We start from the raw sequence: 17,426 nt of genomic DNA on the forward strand, positions 1-17,426 counted from the left end.
CAAAGGCACAAAATTATGAAAGATTACTTGAGAGTTATAAAAAACTAAATTTCTTCTTGATATCAATACTGACATGAAATAAATAACTGGTAGATAAATATAATAGAATTAAATGGATCATTGAAATAATACTCCAGTGAATGACTCAGATCAACCCCCAAGATCTTGTTTATCTAGAATGATTTATAGATTCAGTATAGCTGATCATTTGACCAGGTTTGCTCCTGCCTGATCTTGCTTTTTTGGAGCAAATTAACGATGAGGATGTGGCTTTTGTGATTTTATTTTTCACAGCTAATATTGAAACCTCATTTTTTTTCTGGTTTATACTTATGTGTCCTTAGGTTGGTTGGCACTTTCTGTACCCCTAACTTAGAAGGTACTCATCATTAGAATCAAGGAGAATTCTGAACAAAAAGTGTCTTCCTAGATTACCTGACTGAGGCTTTCTATTAGATGAGAAAACTGACATTCAGTAACATATTTAAGATCTGTCAAAGAATATGTGATGCACTCAAATCAGGTAATTTGAGGGGAATTTAGTGAAGGGTTCATTTTCAAAGACAAAGGTAGAAACTACAAGAAATAATAAGGACCCTTAAGGCTTACTACAGAAAGAAACAGTTTCTATCCTAGACCAAAGAAATCAAAGGAGAAGCTCAGATTACCAGAATCTGGAAAGATAGCTCTGTGGACTGAGCCACCTGAAGAATTGTGGCCCTTGATTGAGGGATGCAGACAAATCCCAACAATATGACTAAGAGGAAGTTCACAGAATTAAAATTCTGACTTCACTCTTTATACAGTTTTGAAACTCTTATGACTCCTCCCATTGGCTGAATCCACTTAGGATTCTGTCCCAAAGCCAGACAACCAGGGAATCTGTTGATGTAGTCTATATTGGTAAAGTCCTGATCGATGGAGCACTCTGAAGAAGCAGAGTAGATTTGGAGTTAGCAAAATAAAAATCATGAGAACAAGCATCTGGATGAAATATGCATAGAAGATACAAATTTGTCTGACTTTTAAGATCATACATATGAGGGAAAAAAGTATTTTTCTTGCACGGAAAAAATACTGATTACTCTCCTGGCACTTTTTTAGACACTGAGGTCATCGTAATGATAAAGACAAACTTCGTATCCTCATGAAACTTAGATTGGAATGAAAAGAATAAAGAAAATGGTAGACAAATACATAAAATGATTATAATCTTAATAAATGCTCTTCAGGAAAGAAGTACCTGAGGGAAAAAGAGAATAATAAATATATATGGATGGAGTAAAGTAATGATTATGTCTATTTCAGAGCTGTGGAAATTTAGAGATTATCATTATGCAAGTTGGCATATTTTAATGATATATATATAGAAGACCTAAATTTTCTGTGTTCCCACCCAGTTTTGTTTTTTTTTCCTATTCCCTGTCAGGGAAGATAGTACTTTAAAATATTAATCCTATGTTTCTTCCAAACCCATAATTCTTTGTACAATTGGTACTTCCACTATTTAGTGAACAAAGCTTCCTGTGCTTGTTGCCTCAGGAAAGAGGTGATGAAGTAGAAAGCAAAGAACTTTTATGGCTCTCAAATAGTTTGGCATTATGGAGATTCAGTATATAAAACAATCACTGTGAGTAATGACAAAGTATCTTACTGAGACTAGAAAACTTGCCAAATGTGAAAAGGTGGAGATGGAAAGGATAAGTCTTGAGCAGAAAAGGAAAAAACAAAAATCAATAGACAGGACTTTTCAGATCAAATCAGACAAATTTGGATATGAGAGCATAATAATGTGCAGCCGCTTTCCATGAAGAATCAGAATATGGGGGGGGAGGGAAACAGGACAGGGACACCTGGGTGGCTCAGTCAGCTGAACGTTCTACTCCTGGTTTCGGCTCAGGTCATGGTCTCAGGGTCCTGAGATTGAGCCCCACATGCACTCTGTGCTCTGCAGGGAGTCTGCTTGGGATGCTCTCTCCCTCTCCCTCTGCCCCTCACCCCACTCACTCTCTCCCTCTCTCTCTCTCTCAAAATAAATAAATAAATCTTAAAAAGAAACAGGACAGAAATTACTGCCTAGTATATTCAGTTAGAAGTTTCAGGAATAATTTTCTAAAATCACAGGAGATAAAAGAGCAGTAGAGTAATTTTCACTTACACAGAGGTAGTGAAAGGTCTTACTTAGCAACATGAGGGTGCATCGTAGGATTTCCTTTGGTTCCAGAGTAGCCAAGGCTACTCTACTCTAGATAGGAACAAAGAATGGAATAATAAAACTCAAAAGAGAAAACACACAAAACCAACAAGACAAAGTACATCTCCGTCAATGCCAGTGTCTTTGAATGAAGCCAGGCACCATATGAAACCCTCTCCCACTTGACTCAACACTTAACTTCTCAGAATTTTGATGCAATAACAGAGTAGTTTCTGCAACCTCAGCAGAATAAGATTTATAAGAGAAATTAGGAATCTTCATGGGGAAAAAAGAAGAACAAAATATTCTTTGCATTTCTGATCTCACAGAATAAAATTCAAAACGATGTTATATTCAACTTCAAGATTTTTAAATGTTTGGATTACATATTCTTTTTCTTTGGGCAGTCATCCATATTAAAATGATTCATTAGGTCTTAAACTTTTATAGTTTTTGTTTTATTTCAGAAAAATGTAAACCATTAATTCTTCTATTCAAAGCCTGGCATGAGGAGAGCATTTGCATTTTTTGTGTTATATACGCTGGAATTTATTAAACTAACCTCATTTTTTCTTATCTGTATGAGGAAGAGAATACCATTTAACCTCTAGCGATATTTTCTGACATAAAAATAGTGTAGAGAAAGGTTCCACATAGTATATGTTTAATAAACAGCTGTTTAATCTTCCTTTTAAAGTTGGTAGGTGAGTCTATAATTCCTTGAGGATTTGATAAACTTGATGTTCACACTTGACTGATTTTTTTTTCAAAATTATCTATTTCTTTACCATTCTCTTTATGGTAGTAAGCTGTCATTTGGGAATAAAACATTACTATGTTGGAAATGATAGTGTTTTCAGACTCAGGGAGTATTGCAGTTGCTTTTGCTTAGTCACATGTGCTATAAATCTGGGAAGAATTCTATAATCACAGAGTAAGTATCCATTACATGATAGGCAGAGCTTATAGTTGTCAAAATGAAAAAGAAAACGTACACACACACACACACACACACACACACACACATATACACATGAGAACCAAAGAAAAAATTTATAACTGGAAGGAAGTTGAGGGCTGATGTTATTTCTTAATTTATTCCCATTCTTTTCATGGTTCCCTTCAACTCTGATAATGTATTCTAATGGTTTAATTCTATCCAATAATAGAAACAATAAGTAAAACCATGACCCACCTTCAAACTCACACATAAGAACATGTGGAAATTGTATAAAATAGAAAGGGAATCATTTAGACTATCTCTGTTTTCCTACTTGAACTGTGTGCTATCATGCCTTTGGCTACTATAAGTACATATTCATTTGTACACAGATCACAATTTTAAAAGCAGCAATAGCTAAAATCTCTAGCTAAGAACAGGTGGGAAGTCAATTTAAATGCAAAACTGAATAATTGGAGTGGGTAGAAAAAATTTGATGTTAAATGACAATGCTAATTCAGATAGCATCCACAAATAAAAGAGCTATATTCCTAATAAAATCTATTAATTTTTAAAGATTTATTTATTTATTTTAGAGAGAGCAAGCGAGCACTGGGGTAGGGACAGAGGGAGAGGGAGAGAGAGTCTTAAGCAGACTCTGTGCTGAGCAGAGCCCTCTGAGATCATGACCTGAACTTTAACCAAGAGTTTGATGCTTAACCAACTGGAAAGATATAATATTTACATTGAAATATTAGTTAAATATTATTTATTATATTTTAAATATAATTATTATATTTAATTATTAATATATTATGAATCAATATTTGTTAAAATATTAATTAAAATTATGATAAATATTCAATATTGTTCATATTATAGAAAAATAAATGACTTACAAATGATCTTGTGCTATGGGGGATAAAAAATGTAAATATAAGGAGAGGTAAGTGGCAAAAAACAAGTAAACATTAAAAGTGTAAGATTCAAAAATAAATATACAAATAAAACTGTAAGAAACTGTTAACATAGAAAAGAGTGGTATAGAGAAATCACATTTAACCATTTTTTAATTCGGAGATTCAAAAACTGTCCATCTTAAGTTAAAGTTAAACATTTTAAGTTAAAGTATAATAAGAATGTCAAAATGGAGATGAATAAGTCAAAGTAGATGGAAGATTAGGGGACAAATTGGTAGAACAGAAGCATGCCAGGAACTAAAATATAAGGGAGGACTTGGTTTCATAAAAGTAGAATGAATCAAACAATTCTTTGTGTGTGTGTGTGTGTGTGTGTGTGTGTGTGTATTTTTTTTCTTTTGGAAATTAAACAATTCTTTATACCACTTAGTGGATACCATCAGTTCTACCAGTAAGATCAGTTATATCACCATAAAAAGAACTAACCTATTTTTGTTTTTTTGTTTTTTTTTTTTTTAAGATTTTATTTATTTATTTGACAGAGAGATAGCGAGAGCAGGAACACAAGGGAAGTGGGAGAGGGAGAAGCAGGCTTCCCACTGAGCAGGGAGCCCGATGTGGGGCTTGATCCCAGGACCTGGGATCATGACCTGAGCCGAAGGCAGACGCTTAACGACTGAGCCACCCAGGCGCCCCAGAACTAACCTATTTTTGAATGTCTCTGAATAAACCAGAATTCTTAATAAACAGCAATAAATAAATAAGTAAATAAATAAACAAACCCTACAATATACAAAATAGTTCTGCCTTGTCAATAAATACAGAATTTGGTTCTTCTTCCATGTACATCTAAGCCCATCTTTCCAAAGGACCCAAACTACATGCGGATGCAAAGAAAATCATATTTGGAATGTGAAGTTTGAAAAAGAAATAGGATATTTGAGTAATATAAATTCATTGATAAATATTACAATTTTTTAAAATCAGAGATAATGCTGATAATGCATTTGAAATCCTGTAACATATATTCAGAATATCTACTATAACTATGCCCCTGTCAAAACATAGCTGCAAATCTAGCTCCTGTTTGGGTTAAAAAAGAGAGAAAGGAGAATTCAGGATATGCATGCTAGAGGCCAGAGAATCCATTGATAAGGCAGATAGTCCTGTGCCTCAGTCTTAGTGAAACCTGAATGCATTATCCCTACAGATCTTAAGTTCTAAATGGTAGTTGGGTATTTTTCACTGATTTCAGGGAAAAAAAATAAAAGCTTACAGGATCCCTGGGCTCTGGGGATAGGGACAAAAGTGGGGTTGCTCAGAGACTAGAGAGTCTAAATATTTATTACCTCAACCATAAATATGATTTGTGCTGCTAAAAATAATTTTGAAAGCCACTGACTTAGTTGACTTAAAATTAACAGTACAGATTCCCCATTATATTTCAGATAGACATAGAGATACATAGATATCATTTCCAAGATTTAATCACAGCTTGTGATCTAATACAGTTAAAAATGCTCTTGGCGGATTTTCTGCCTCTCACTTCTCATGGAATTAATGAAATACAGTGGAAGACCAGCTTCACTGATTACAAGCTGTGTGGTTGGACAAATCATGCCTATCTCACAGGAGCATTATTAACATCACCTTTGTTTTCTGTTGCTGTTGTTAATTATTGGGATGTGGTCTGAGTTTGCTCTAGCCAGTTTCTGGAAAACTCCCTTTATATCAAGAGTCTGCACGTCAGAGCCCTCTTCTCTCTATTGGACTTCCCTGATGATTTCTGCCTAACTAGTTCTGATGGTTTACCTTTCTTCCTCTGGCATTTTGTTTCTTTCCCCCACGTTGTATGGTGCTATGGGCACCAAATCAGCCTTGAATACTCACCCATCACCTTCTCATCACTGGGATTCATCTAGTTTTGGTCTTACATAGTGAAGCTGGGGTTCTGGGTCCAACCACTCATTTAGGTGAATGAAGCCAGTATTAACTGTGATACACCCCCTGTAAAATGAAGGTTTTAATTCCAGCTGTTCGTAAAGCTATCTATCTGTTACAAAATTATTTATTTTAAAATGGTACTTTTAAACAAAATGCTCAATTGAATGAGAGGAGAATGATCTCTTCTTACTTGTGTCTGTGCATAAAAATTTTTAATGCTATCATGGTCATTCAATTACCGATTTCTCTTCTAACTAGGAAGATTAACCATCACCATCCTCTTCTTGTGTCCATGGGGTGGTAAAAACATTATTTTGAAAAAAGAAAAAAAAAGCAGAGTCCTTTAAAAAATATTTTAAGCATTTTTTTCTACCGAGTTCCAATGAATTTGTTTTTATTGGGCTAAAATCCCAAGGAAACTGACTCTGAACACCTGATTACAATTTTGAGTCATTACAGCCCTTTGAAATTTAGATTCCAGAAAGGTAATATGTCATTCTGCAGCTTTTAAAACCACATTAAAATATTGCTTAGGTTGCCAATATTTCTCTTGCTTTTCAGTGCTTGCAGAAAAAATAAAATAAAAGTAGCATTATCAAGGTTTTTCTTCCTGTTTTTAAGTTGTTCTATATTTACTTGGTAAAAACCTCACCAAAGCAAACAATTTCTTTCATCCATTTCAAACCATCCTCCAACTTTTTCATCAAATGGCAGTCTCACACAGCATCTCACTCAGCCTCTCTTTTTTTGGCTAAAGTGGTTCCACGTGGCAGCACAAAATACAGAGTTTAATTTAAAAGGAGGCAATAGAATATTGGCATCAGCCAATTGTTGATGTCAAGAGAGAAAATGCAATGAAAGTTTGCCTATTACTGAAGGAACCTAAAGGTGATTTGTGAATCCCATCCACTGTCCAAAAAACATATAAATCCCAATGCCATTATCAACTCTAGTAAACAAGTTTCAAAGATTAGGTAAAGTCAGTACTTGAGCCCTCAAGGCTTAAAAAGACTTCTAGGATGAACTAAAAACAAGGACAGAAAACCTGCTGAAAAAAGCAACACACAATCATTTATGTTTACCCTAAAAAGAGGTTAAAAATAATACATGTGTCACCAAATATGATTTTGTTCACCAAGTAAGATAATCCAGATCCATTTAGAAATATTTTTATGATAATATGATTACTGACATTTAAAAGAATGAAGAAGTAGAGTATTATGTTGCTAATTCAAATAATATAAATAAAACTTGTCAGATAACAGTCTGGTACATAGCTTCTATGATGCCTTATGGGGTCTGCCCTGTACAAGAGCCCCTTAGGATATGTTCTTATACATAGATAGAAGGATCTGTAAACCATAAGAGACTGGACTTGGTGTTGGCCTTTTTAGTGCAGCCCATCTTTAATCATCTGGCCAACACCATATGATACAGCCTATTGGAATAGTTCCATGCAATATGGCCACTGCATAGTAGATGGTGATGAAGGAGGGAGTTTCTCTATTCTCAAAAAAATCTCAGATGATTTCAATGAACATTCAAATTAAGAATCACCAAAATATTGCTGGTTTATCAAAAGACATTTAAGAGCTAAAAGATGGTGCCTTCATTTTAGACTCTTACTTTGATTCTTTAGTCCTGGAGCCTTTGTTGGCAGATTGGAGTAAAGCAAAGAAAACAAATATAAAGGCATTGTCCTCAAGGAACTTACATTCTAGTAGAGAAGATAAGTTACAAAAACAAGACTGTATTGAACATTTTAAAGTGTTCACTAGAAATAAGTAATTTTTTTAATGGGAAAGTCAAAAAAGGAGGGAATAAATTGCTTTTGCCCTGTTAAATAAAGGAAGGCTTCATAAAGAAGTAACATCTGAGATAAATTTTGAAGGATAAATAACTTTTTACCAGATAGAGAAGAGAGAAAAAGAGCATACTACCAAACTCATGTAAATGCACATTTTTAAATACATAACAAAATGATTCTCTGCATTTGATTCAGAAGTTTTGAATGGCTGAAAGGAGATAGAAGGGAAGGGAAAAACCAAAGTTGGCAAATACTGTATATCACAATTGTTGAACTAAAATTGACTTTTCCAACCCTCAATTTTCTCATCTATGGAATAGGGACTACACTACTTGCAGCAAAAATTTCCTGTAAGAATTCACTGAGCTCCAAACATAGAGCCTTTCCTATAGTAGGTACCCAATAAACAGCTGTCTCATTTCCCTTTCCCCATCAAAAAAGGTTGGGAAATACAGGGAAAAAAAAATTTGATGTAAGATTACACTTAATTATTAAAGAGTTTGGAGGAGCTGTGAAAGAAATGATTGAATAGAATGTTTTCCTATATCTTGTGCTACAAATCTATTGTTATTATTTTGCTACAAGGATGGTGAAAAGTATGAATGTGTAAGTCTGGTGAAAATGCTAACGTGTGAATTGCTTATCTCTTAACGAGTAGGTGTTTTCTTTAATATTTTCTAAAAGGTACAATTTTCTGTAAGTGAATCTAATTTTATATCAACTTTAGACTTTGATTATGAAATTATGACATGCTCTGATAAGCCAAAAGTTCCTTATATGTAAATATAAATATATTTAAAATGGCAGCAAATCTTCTTAAATCATGCTTTTTGAAGGGGATGATAACTTTCTGCTATATTTATGTTAATCTGCAAATTTTTGCTTCCTTTAAGAGAGATTAATTCAAGTAAATTCAGTGTGTATTTACTGATTTTCTACTATGTACCAGTTACTTTAATAGCTTTAATACTTAAAAACCTACATCAGATATGATTAAGAAATAGATATAATCTTAAGAAACTCATGCATAAAAAGAGAAAAATTCAGGTTTCCATGACTTATATTAATGTCAGAAGGATGTAAATGCTATAAATTTTCTACACCCAATAAATACTACGTGATGTTACATAATTGAATCTAAGAAAAGCTGTAAAATTATGCAAGTCATGATATTTAACAAGATTAATTTTAATCAATTTATATTTTTGTTTGAAACTGAAGAGCATACAGCATATTTTCCCATTTGCTTTAGTAGAAATAAAACACAAGGAAGCTTGCATAATATTTTTAAAGTAAAGCTACATTTTACACAAGTTAGTAATATTTTACATAGCATTAGAATCTAGATTTTTAGTTCAATATGTAAAGAGGGAGAGAGACAGGAGAAACAGAGACACAGAGGGAGACGTTAAAATGTCATGAAAACCTACAAGATAGACATGTTCTCTTTTGCTTTCTTGCATAGTAATAAAATGCATTGGAGAGTAAATGACATTTGAACTGGATTTTGAATGATGAAAGATACAGGAATGGAGAAGATACCTTAAGCAGAGAAAACAAGTGCACTGAAGAAGAGGCACGGACCTGCATATCATCATCAGAGAATGGTGAGAAGTTCACCACTACTAGGACAGAGTGGAGAAGTGGCAGGATATAAAGATCAAAGTATAGGTTAGGCCAAATACTAAGGAGCCTTAAATACCAGGTGAAGGAGTTTAGATATTATCTTCTGTATAAGAGATTATGTCAGAGGTTTGTGGATACAGATGCAGTACGGTTAGATTTCTCTTTGAGAAATATAATGTTGACAACAATGAGAATGATGGATTCAAGTTGGCAAGAACAGTTAACAGGCTTATAGCAACATTCCAGGAGAAGAAATTAAGATGGATTAATCTAAAGAGTGACAGCAGTGAAGGGGAAAAGTTATCCATTGGGGTTTGAGTTACAGGGACCTCCTATAAAACAATTCTCTAACGGTGCTTTAAAAACAAGCTTATTCATAATAAATGATATGTTTATGGATTCTTAGAATCATATTTTAAGAAGAAATGTAAGAAATACTTTGTTCAACTATGTCCCCAATATAAAATCTCCTCTAAAATAGCAAGACAAGCACTATTTTTCATTCCTTATCCACTTGTACCTCTCTATTGCCTGGGATAATATGCAATAATTCTGTCTTCTCATTTGTCTTCCATGATGAACGACACATTATTTTCTATGTGTTTATTGTTTCCTTACTTTTTTTTAAGTAAACTCTGCGCCCACAGTGGGGCTTGGACTCACAACCCTAAGATCAAGAGTCACATGCTGTACTGACTGAGCCAGCCAGGCACCCCGGTTTCCTTTATTTTTATGGACTAAATTCTATCCATGTATTATATCTCTATGTCTCTTGGTTCTTTTCAAACTCCATTTCAGTGTGCTAATTATGGTGGGCATTGAAATAGCAACCATCTCAGGTTATTTTTTAGTAAAATTCAAGATATCAAAAGAAAACAAAGCAGAATAAACATTCTAGTACAATTAGCCAATAGAAGTAAAAAATATAACCATATAAGACATAATTCAAGTGTGAAGTTGTTTTTAGGAAAAGAGCCATTGTATAATGAGTTTTAATCTATGCAATCTTAAATTGGATCAACATATGAATTTCCTTTCAGACTAGTAAGAAATTAGCTCGGGATGGGAAATTTTCCAAGTTGAATTGGTCTAATGAAGATGGACAGAGTAGGTCTCAACTCTGAGATTATAGTCAGCTAGATTTTTTGACACTAAGGCATCAATTTATTAATTACATTATAGATAAGATGTTAAAATCATCCACACTTACATAGATTCTTTAGCCATGATTCATTAAGATAATTCTATAGTTAACTGGATTTCTAATGTGGCAAGCCTGTAATAAACCAAGTAAACGGCAGAAATGAGGATATTCTGTAACTTATTCTATAAATACAGTCATATATGAAAGCCAAAAAGTAAATTCTTAACCTTTAATGACATGCTTTTTCCACACTCTATTTCCACAATATTTCTCAATCACTATATCCTGTTAGAACCACCTGAAGTTATTTGTATTTGGCATGGGAGAACAACTTCAAGTGAAATGACATTTTGTTAATTTGATTATTTTGGGTTTTTTGTTTTTTGGTTTTTGGGTTTTTTTTTGGATAGCAGTTATTACAGAGATGATTTAGGCAGCTTAAGCAAACAAAAAAAAGGTAGAAAACAATATATATTATATTGTTGTTGTTGTTGTTGATGCGATAAATAATGGAAAGACATGGAATGGTTTTAAGCCTGATTGAAATCATATTTGTAATTCTGGGAGATCACAGTATTGACAAATCTGAATTAGATGGGTTAGATTAAAATTATAGGGATAATTTAAGAGGCTATTTCAATGAAAGAAGCATGAAAGGATAAAGGACTGAACAATGTGGCACTAATAGGAATTATGAAAATAGGAAAATGGGGTACCTGGGTTGTGCAGTAGATTAAGTGTCTCGCTCTTGGTTTCAGCTCAGGTCATGATCTCAGGGTTGTGAGATGGAGCTCCGCATCAGGCTCCGCACTCAGTGCAGAGTCAGCTTGAGATTCTCGCTCCCTTTCCCTCTACCCGTCCCACTCGTGTTCTCTTTCTCTAAGGTGAATAAGTAAATAAACCTTTAAATAAAAGAAAATAGGAAAATATTTTCAATTTGGGAGATATTATCAATATAACTTGTTGATTATATGGGCCAAATAAGTTAAAGGCTAGCTTACATAACACCACCATTAACACCATTACAGGAGGTGATGCAGGTCTTGTGGAAACATAATTAGTCTGTTACTTGCCTTTAAAAAATTCCATAAAGAAGTATAAAAGTAAAAGACAGGAGATAATATTGGGTTTCATTACTCAAAATAATCTGTGGACCAGAAGCACTGGCATCTCCTGGGAATTGGAAAATATGAAAGACAATGAGGAGAGAATGAGGGTTTTAAAATTTATCTAATGGGAAGCTCACAGGAAGAAACAGAATGAATGAGAATATATTCAAAGATGTAATGATTATAAAGTTTCTACAATCTATCCAGGAAGGTCAATGAATAGCAAGCAGAATAATACAAAATAAATTCATATGTGGACATATTTTGATAATACTTCTAAACAACAAAGATAAAAAAAAACCTTCAAAGATTGCCAACCAGATAAAACATTTAAAGTGATAAGAAACATATATGTACATGCCATATATATATATATATATATATATATATATATATATATATTGTTATATATATAACAACAGAGCTGTGTTAAAAGAACTATGAAATGTTCGGGGCGCCTGGGTGGCTCAGTTGGTTAGGCAACTGCCTTTGGCTCAGGTCATGGTCCTGGAGTCCCGGGACCAAGTCCCGCATCGGGCTCCCTGCTCAGTGGGGAGTCTGCTTCTCCCTCTGACCCTCCCCGCTCTCATATACACTCTCTCTCTCTCATTCTCGCTCTCTCAAATAAATAAATAAATCTTTAAAAAAAAAAAAGAACTATGAAATGTTCAATAAGAAAAAGGACAATCCAGAAATATGGTCTTATTTTAAAAAAATGAATGGAAATACAGTCTTTAATATACACATGGATGAACACCAACATTCTGGGTTTTTTTTACTTTTTTAAAAATTTTATTTTATTATGGTAATCACCATTTCATCATTAGTTTTTGATGTAGTGTTCCATGATTCATTGTTTGTGTATAACACCCAGTGCTCCATTCAAAATGTGCCCTCTTTAATACCCATCACCAGGCTAACCCATCCCCCCACCCCCCTCCCCTCTAGAACCCTCAGTTTGTTTCTCAGAGTCCATAGTCTCTCATGGTTCGTCTCCCCCTCCGATTCCCCCCCTTCATTTTTCCCTTCCTACTATCTTCTTTTTTTTTTTTTTTAACATATAATGTATTATTTGTTTCAGAGGTACAGGTCTGTGATTCATCAGTCTTACACAATTCACAGTGCTCACCATGGCACATAGCCTCCCCAATGTCTATCATCCAGCCACCCCATCCCTCCCGCCCCCCACCACTCCAGCAACCCACAGTTTGTTTCCTGAAATTAAGAATTCCTCATATCAGTAAGATCATATGATATACGTCTTTCTCTGATTGACTCATTTCGCTTAGTATAATACCCTCTAGTTCCATACACGTCGCTGCAAATGGCAAGATTTCGTTTTTTGTTTTTTGTTTTTTGTTTTTTTTTTTTTTTGGTGGCTGCATAATATTCCATTGTGTATATATACCCCATCTTCTTTATCCATTCATCTGTTGATGGACATCTTGGCTCTATCCATAGTTTGGCTATTGTGGACATTGATGCTATAAACATTGGGGTGCACATACCCCTTCGGATCACTACATTTGTATCTATGGGGTAAATACCCAGTACTGTAATTCTGGGTCTTACGGTAGCTCTATTTACAACTTTTTGAGGAACCTCCATACTGTTTTCCAGAGTGGCTGTACCAGCTTGCATTCCTACCAACAGTGTAGGAGGGTTCCCCTTTCTCCACATCCTCACCAACATCTGTCTTTTCCTGACTTGTTAATTTTAGCCATTCTGACTTGTGTGAGGTGGTATCTCATTGAGGTTTTGATTTGGATTTCCCTGATGCCGAGCGATGTTGAGCACTTTTTCATGTGTCTGTTGGCCATTTGGATATCTTCTTTGCAAAAATGTCTGTTCATGTCTTCTGCCCATTTCTTGATTGGATTATTTGTTCTTTGGGTGTTGAGTTTGATAAGTTCTTTATAGATTTTGGATACTAGCCCTTTATCTGATATGTCATTTGCAAATATCTTCTCCCCTTCTGTTGGTTGTCTTTTGGTTTTGTTGACTGCTTCCTTTGCTGTGCAAAAGCTTTTTGTCTTGATGAAGTCCCAGTAGTTCATTTTTGCCCTTGCATCCCTTGCTTTTGGTGATGTTTCTAGGAAGAAGTTGCTGCCTGTGTTCTCCTCTAGGATTTTGATGGACTCCTGTGTCACATTTAGGTCTTTTGACAATTTTGAGTCTATTTTTGTGTGTGGTGTAAGGAAGTGGTCCAGTTTCATTCTTCTGCATGTGGCTGTCCAATTTTCCCAACACCATTTGTGGAAGAGACTGTCTTTTTTACATTGGAAATGCTTTCCTGCTTTGTCGAAGATTAGTTGACCATAGAGTTGAGGGTCCATTTCTGGGCTCTCTATTCTGTTCCATTGATCTATGTGTCTGTTTTTGTGCCAGCACCATACTGTCTGGATGATGACAGCTTTGTAATAGAGCTTGAAGTCTGGAATTGTGATGCCACCAGCTTTGCTTTTCTCTTTCAACATTCCTCTGGCTATTCAGGGTCTTTTCTGGTTCCATACATATTTTAAGATTATTTGTTACATTTCTTTGAAAAAGTTGATGGTATTTTGATAGGGATTGCATTAAATGTGTAGATTGCTCTAGATAGCATTGACATCTTCACACTATTTGTTCTTCCCATCCATGAGCATGGAACGTTTTTCCATTTCTTTGTGTCTTCCTCAATGTCCTTCATGAGTATTTTATAGTTTTCTGAATACAAATTCTTTGCCTCTTTGGTTAGATTTATTCCTAGGTATCTTATGGTTTTTGGTGCAATTGTAAATGGGATCGACTCCTTAATTTCTCTTTCTTCTGTCTTGTTGTTGGTGTATAGGAATGCCACTGATTTCTGTGCATTGATTTTATATCCTGCCACTTTACTGAATTCCTGTATGAGTTCTAGCAGTTTTGGGGTGGAGTCTTTTGGGTTTTCCACATAAACTATCATATCATCTGCAAAGAGTGAGAGTTTGACTTCTTCTTTGTCAATTTGGATGCCTTTTATTTCTTTTTGTTGTCTGATTGCTGTGGCTAGGACTTCTAGTACTATGTTGAATAGCAGTGGTGATAGTGGACATCCCTGCCGTGTTCCTGACCTTAGGGGGAAAGCTCTCAGTTTTTCCCCATTGAGAATGATATTCGCTGTGAGTTTTTCATAGATGGCTTTTATGATATTGAGGTATGTACCCTCTATCTCTATACTCTGAAGAGCTTTGATCAAGAAAGAATGCTGTACTTTGTCAAATGCTTTTTCTGCATCTATTGAGAGGATCATATGGTTCTTGTTCTTTCTTTTATTAATGTATTGTATCACATTGATTGATTTGTGGATGTTGAACCAATTTTGCAGCCCAGGAATAAAGCCCACTTGGTCGTGGTGAATAATCCTTTTAATGTACTGTTGGAGCCTATTGGCTAGTATTTTCATGAGAATTTTTGCATCCATGTTCATCAAGGATATTGGTCTGTAATTCTCCTTTTTGATGGGATCTTTGTCTGGTTTTGGGATCAAGGTAATGGTGGCCTCATAAAATGAGTTTGGAAGTTTTCCTTCCATTTCTATTTTCTGGAACAGTTTCAGAAGAATAGGTATTAATTCTTCTTTAAATGTTTGGCAGAATTCCCCTGGGAAGCCATCTAGCCCTGAGCTCTTGTTTTTTGGGAGATTTTTTATTACTGCTTCAATTTCCTTAGTGGCTATAGGTCTTTTCAGGTTTTCTATTTCTTCCTGCTTCAGTTTTCATAGTTTATACATCTCTAGGAATGCATCCATTTCTTCCAGATGATCTAATTTGCTGGCATATAGTTGCTCGTAATATGTTCTTATAATTGTTTGTATTTCTTTGGTGTTGGTTGTGATCTCTCCTCTTTCAGTCATGATTTTATTTATTTGGGTCATTTCTCTTTTCTTTTTGATAAGTCTGGCCAGGCATTTATCAATCTAATTAATTCTTTCAAAGAACCAGCTCCTAGTTTCGTTGATCTGTTCTACTGTTCTTTTGGTTTCTATTTCATTGATTTCTGCTCTGATCTTTATCACTTCTCTTTTCCTGCTGAGTTTAAGCTTTATTTGCTGTTATTTCTCCAGCTCCTTTAGGTGTAGGGTTAGGTTGTGTATTTGAGACCTTTCTTGTTTCTTGAGAAAGGCTTGTATTGCTATATACTTTCCTCTTAGGACTGCCTTTGCTGCATCCCAAAGATTTTGAACAGTTGTGTTTTCTTTTTCATCTGTTTCCATGAATTTTTTTAATTCTTCTTTAATTTCCTGGTTGACCCATTCATTCTTTAGTACGATACTCTTTAGCCTCATGTATTTGAGTTCTTTCCGACTTTCCTCTTGTGATTGAGTTCTAGTTTCAAAGCATTGTGGTCCGAAAATATGCAGGGAATGATCCCAATCTTTTGGTACCAGTTGAGACCTGATTTGTGACCTAGGATGTGATCTTTTCTGGAGAATGTTCCATGGACACTAGAGAAGAATGTGTATTCTGTTGCTTTGGGATGGAATGTTCTGAATATATCTGTGAAGTCCATTTGGTCCAGTGTGTCATTTAAAGTCTTATTTCCTTGTTGATCTTTAGCTTAGATGATCTGTCCATTTCAGTGAGGAGGGCATTAAAGTCCCCTACTATTATTGTATTGTTGTCAATGTGTTTCTTTGATTTTGTTATTAATTGGCTTATATAAATTGGCTGCTCCCATGTTAGAGACATAGATATTTACAATTGTTAGATCTTCTTGTTGGATAGACCCTTTTAGTATGGTATAGTGTCCTTCCTCATCTCTTAGTATAGTCTTTGGTTTAAAATCTAAATTGTCTGATATAAGGATTGCCACTCCAGCTTTCTTTTGATGTCCATTAGCATGGTAAATGGTTTTCCACCCCCTCTTTCAATCTTGAGGTGTCTTTGGGTCTAAAACGAGTTTCTTGCAGATAGCATATCGATGGGTCATTTTTTTTTTTTTTATCCAATCTGATACCCTGTGTCTTTTGATTTGGGCATTTAGCCCATTTACATTCAGGGTAACTATTGAAAGACATGAATTTAGTGCCATTGTATTGCCTGTAAGGGGACTGTTACTGTATATTGTCTGTGTTCCTTTCTGGTCTATGTTACTTTTAGGCTCTCTCTTTGCTTAGAGGACCTCTTTCAATATTTCTTATAGGACTGGTTTTGTGTTTGCAGATTCTTTTAGTTTTTGTTTGTCCTGGAAACTTTTTATCTCTCCTTCTATTTTCAGTGACAGCCTAGCTGGATATAGTATTCTTGGCTGCATATTTTTCTCATTTAGTGCTCTGAATATATCATGCCAGTCCTTTCTGGCCTGCCAGGTCTCTGTGGATAGGTCTGTTGCCAATCTAATGTGTCTACCATTGTATTTTACAGATCTCTTGTCCCGAGCTGCTTTCAGGATTTTCTCTTTGTCTCTGAGACTCATAAATTTTACTATTAGATGTCAGGGTGTTGACCTATTTTTATTGATTTTGAGGGGGGTTCTCTGTGCCTCCTGGATTTTGATGCCTGTTTCCTTCCCCAAATTAGGGAAGTTCTCTGCTATAATTTGCTCCAATATACCTTCTGCCCCTCTCTCTCTTTCTTCTTCTGGGATCCCAATTATTCTAATATTGTTTCATCTTATGGTATCACTTATGTCTTGAATTCTGCCCTCATGATCCAGTAGTTGTTTATCTCTCTTTTTCTCAGATCTTTTATTCTCCATCATTTTCTTCTATATCACTAATTC

Source organism: Phoca vitulina, unplaced genomic scaffold (genome assembly GCF_004348235.1).
Source record: "Phoca vitulina isolate PV1807 unplaced genomic scaffold, GSC_HSeal_1.0 scaffold18, whole genome shotgun sequence".
In the NCBI taxonomy this organism is placed as follows: Eukaryota; Metazoa; Chordata; class Mammalia; order Carnivora; family Phocidae; genus Phoca; species Phoca vitulina.